Source organism: Lucilia cuprina, chromosome 2, assembly GCF_022045245.1.
Source record: "Lucilia cuprina isolate Lc7/37 chromosome 2, ASM2204524v1, whole genome shotgun sequence".
NCBI lineage: Eukaryota > Metazoa > Arthropoda > Insecta > Diptera > Calliphoridae > Lucilia > Lucilia cuprina.
The window spans coordinates 66474314-66479506 of record NC_060950.1 but is presented as its reverse complement, the minus strand read 5'-3'; positions in this window follow the sequence as shown (position 1 = coordinate 66479506).

The following is a 5193-nucleotide window of genomic DNA, read 5'->3' as shown; positions in this document are numbered from 1 at the left end:
CTATAGACTAGACTATAGACTAGACTATAGACTAGACTATAGACTAGACTATAGACTAGACTATAGACTAGACTATAGGCTAGACTATAGGCTAGACTATAGACTATAGAAAACTTAACTTCTTTAGAAAACTCGTAACCATGGACCGTTTGCAAGATTCTCTACAGGAAACTTGTAATGATCGATCGGTCTCAAGATTTTCTATAGAAAACTTGAAGTGATCGTTTGTTTACAAGATTTCTCTTCAAATTGATCAGACGTTCGCAGAAGATTCTCTGAAGAAAATTTGTGTGCGATCTCTCTGTTGCAAATTTCTATATATACTTATATATCTTGTGTACAATCGATATTTCATAATTTTTTTTTTATACTTATCAGTATACAGTGGATCGTTTGCAAGATTTTCTATAGAAATCTTATGTGCGATCTATCGTTTGCCAGATTTTCTGCTGAAAACTTGTAACGATCTATCGCTTATTGCCTTCCTTGACTTATATGGCAACAAATTTTATTAAGTAACTTAATGATAATTTATGTTATTTTAAAACCTTTAATGCATTCTTGATACTTTGATAGATATTTCCTTTAAAACTTTTTTTTTGTAAATATTCCCTCAACAAACCATTAAGATCGCTTCGACATTTAAAAAAGGGCATAATTTCCTTTATATAGATAACAATTTCCTGTTGAGAGATATTGTGGCAAGTGTGTGGCCACAGTACGAGTAAATCCATCAAATATTAACAACAAACAAACATCTTAATCAGTTGGAATAAGTTTTCGTTTAAAGCAAAAGTATAAATGATATATTATGTGGTATTGATGGCATAATTTCATTAAAAAAAACATGTTGTGGCATCTTTTTAATGAAAGGAAAATAATTCTTTTTTTTATTTGTTTAGTTTCTTACACTTACGGTTTTTTTATTATTTTATTTGATTTATAAGCCATAAACTTTATATTAAGATTTTTAAAACATGTTAAGAAACGAAGGATATGACAGTAATTTTTAATGGAAACGACAAAAGAATCAAAGAAGACAAAATAAATCTATGGGATATATGTATATAAAAAAAGAATTGTAATAAAAAATTGCAATAAATTTTATAAAACACACGCAGATGTTGAGATATGTAATTATAAAAAGGGTGTCCCTTAAAAAAAATATTATTGTGTAAGAAAATATTTTGAACATAATTTAAAGACTTTAAAAGTCTGTTTAAAAAGCTTTTGGTAAAATTTATTTAAGGGACACCCTAATACATAAAAAAAATGTTTTTGTTGCTAATAAAAAATTTGCTTTTTATTACTAACAGTTCAACGAGTTTTAATGAAATAATTAACGTAAAGTTTTTTTTAAAGATTATTTCTTTTTTTTGCAAAAAGAAAACACAACCCCACAGAAAAGTTTATTATTCTTTTCAATTGCACACATGTCTTAACAGATTCTGCGAAAAACACTAAAGATTTTCCATTATGGGGAACGAAATTGTGTAGCAACAAATAATTGCTAAACGCAATTCTAAACATATTTAAACACATCAAGAGAAATTTCAAATTTTGAATCGTTATGAAAGTAATAGCGAAAAGAAACTTTTAATTACGATCATAAAAAAGATTTTCTACAGAAATCTTAAAGCGATCGATTGTTTGCAAGAAATTTTCTAAAGAAATTTTAAAACAAGCGATCGTTTGCAAGTCATTATCTAAAGAAATCTAAAACGATCGATTCTTAGCAAGAAATTTTCTATAGAAAACTTAAAACGATTGATCGTTTGCAAGACATTTTCTATAGAAATCTTAAAACGATCGATCGTTTCTAAACAATTTCTAAAGAAATCTCAAAACGATCGATCGTTTGCAAGACATTTTTTTAAGAAATTTTAAAACGATCTATGGTTTGCAAGATATTTTCTAAAGAAATCTTTAAACGATCGATCGTTTGCTAGACAATTTGTAAAGAAATCTCAAAGGGAATGATCGTTTGCTAGACAATTTCTAAAGAAATCTTTAAACGATCGATCATTTGCAAGATTTTTTTAAACAAACTTAAAAGAAATCTTAAAAGATCGATCGTTTGCAAGACATTTTCTAAAGAAATCTTAAAACGATCGTTCGATCGTTTTCGGAATTTTCTTAAACAAACTTAAAAGAGCGATCGTTTGCAGGACATTTTCTATAGAAAACTTTAAAACGATCGATCGTTTACAAGATTTTCTATAGAAAACTTGTAACGATCGATCGTTTACAAGACATTTTCTATAGAAATTGCAAGAAAGTATTTTCTTTAGAAAACTTGTAACGATCGATCATTTGCAAGATTTCTTATTGAAAACTTGTAACGATCGATCGTGTGCAAGACATTTTCTTAGAAAACTTGTAACGATCGATCATTTGCAAGATTTCTTATTGAAAACTTGTAACGATCGATCGTGTGCAAGACATTTTCTTAGAAAACTTGTAACGATCGATCGTTTACAAGACATTTTCATTTTGTAACGATCTGTCGTTCACAAGATTTTCTAAGGAAAACTTGTAACCATAAATCGTTCGCAAGATTTTCTGTAGAAAACTTGTTACGATCGATCGTTTGTAAGACATTTTCTAAAGAAACCTTAAAACAATCGATCGTTTGCAAGATTTTTGAAGAAAACTTTTAACGATCATTCATTCACAAAATTTTCTTTAGAAAACTTGTAATGATCGATCGTTTGCAAGACTTTCTTTAGAAAAATTGTAACGATCGATCGTTTGCAAGATTTTCTATAGAAAACTTGTAACGATCGATCGTTTGCAAGATTTTCTATAGAAAACTTGTAACGTTCGATCGTTTGCAAGACTTTCTTAAGAAAACTTGTAACGATCGATCGTTTGCAAGATTTTCTTTTGAAAACTTGTAATGATCGATCGTTTGCGAGATTTTCTTTGGAAAACTTGTAACGATCGATCGTTTGCTAGATTTTCTTTAGAAAACTTGTAACGATCGATCGTTTGCAAGATTTTCTTTTGAAAACTTGTAATGATCGATCGTTTGCGAGATTTTCTTTGGAAAACTTGTAACGATCGATCGTTTGCTAGATTTTCTTTAGAAAACTTGTAACGATCGATCGTTTGCAAGATTTTCTTTAGAAAACTTGTAACGATCGATCATTTGCAAGATTTTCTGTAGAAAAATTGTAACAATAGATCGTTCGCAAGGTTTTTTTTTTAGAAAACTTGTAACGATTGATCTTTCGCAAGATTTTCTTTAGAAAATTTGTAACGATCGATTGTTCGCAAGACATTTCCTATAGAAAACTTTAACGATCGATCGTTTGCAAGACATTTCAAAATCATGAGTTTATTAGGAATTTATAAAGAAAATCTTTTTTAAGTTGCAATTTGCTTTAGAATATCTAAGGATTGTTGAGGTTTCTTTGTTTGCAAGATTTTCTTTTGAAAACTTGTAATGATCGATCGTTTGCGAGATTTTCTTTGGAAAACTTGTAACGATCGATCGTTTGCTAGATTTTCTTTAGAAAACTTGTAACGATCGATCGTTTGCAAGATTTTCTTTAGAAAACTTGTAACGTTGGATTTTCTTTATTTCAAAATTTTCTTTAGAAAACTTGTAACGATCGTTCGTTCGCAAAATTTTCTTTAGAAAACTTGTAACGATTGATCTTTCGCAAGATTTTCTTTAGAAAATTTGTAACGATCGATTGTTCGCAAGACATTTCCTATAGAAAACTTTAACGATCGATCATTTGCAAGACATTTCAAAATCATGAGATTATTAGGAATTTATAAAGAAAATCTTTTTTAAGTTGAAATTTGCTTTAGAATATTTAAGGATTGTTGAGGTTTCTTTTGTATATTTAAAGCTTTCTAAGGATTACTTTTATAACTTTCACAAATTTTAAATTCAATTTAAAAATTTTCTTTCTCTGCCAAAAGTATAAGGTTACAACAGGGGTTTCCTTATATACATGGTAATAAATCTTCTAATAAAATATTTTCCTGTCATAAATTTTTTTGGTTTTTGACATTATTTATGAAATATAATAAAAATTGATATAATTTACCTTTTACCTTTTTTCTATATAAATATGAAAATAAACAGTTTTCGTATATGATACGTAACCTTTAATTTCCTTTATATTACAATAAAGCAGGTGAAAATATTACAATGTTTAAATAGTTGTGGGTGGGTGTAGATGGTTGTTTAAACATTTTTGTATTTAAACCTAATATTAATAAATTTATTTTTTAGGGGTAGTTTTGGACCCCTTTTCTGGTTTTCAGTATTTTTATTGTTATTGTCTAATTTTCACATATTTTTTCTTTAACCATTTGTTTGTTTGGTTTAAATGTCTGTCTGTCTATTATTTCGTAAATGACCCTAAACAGGTGTGATTATTATAATCATTTGTTCTGTCATACCCTGTGACTAATCATGCAAATATTTAAATAATGTTGTTTTAAAGTTGTTTTTGTTGTTGTTTTTTATAACATTTATTTTTAGTTAAAGAAATAAATAATAATAAAACTTTATGATATTTTTCATTTGATTATAATATTGTCTTATTGCTTTAGCTTTAGTGACAGACAAGTGGCAAGTGTTTTTCTAAACAATTGTTAATGTTTTTATAAATAAATTTTAAAAATTATTTAAACATATATTTAACAAATATTTGTTTAATTTTTTTTAATCTTAAGCTTTTAGAGTTAATTTTTTTAAATAATTTATAATCTACTTTTAAGTTTAAAGTTTTCTTTAGAATATTTTTCGCAACTTTTAAGTTCGAAATATTTTTAAGAAAAATTTTAACTTTTTAACAATTTCTATCTATATAAATCATTCTTTAAATTATACTAAGCTTTTAAGATAAAGCTTTCCTTAGATTATATTGAGCTTTTAATTTCAAGTTTTCTTTAAAATATATTTAGCTTTCAAGATTATATTTTTTAGGAAACCTTAAGATAAGTTATTTTTTAAAGTTTTCTTCTAGAAAATATTGAGTTTTTAACATCAAGTTTTCTTTACAAAATCTTGAGCTTTTAAGATCAAGTTTTCTTTAGAATATCTTGAGCTTTTAAAATCACGTTTTCTTTAGAAAATCTTGAGCTTTTAAGATCAAGTTTTCTTTAGAAAATCTTGAGCTTTTAAGATCAAGTTTTCTTTAGAAAATCTTGAGCTTTTAAGATCAAGTT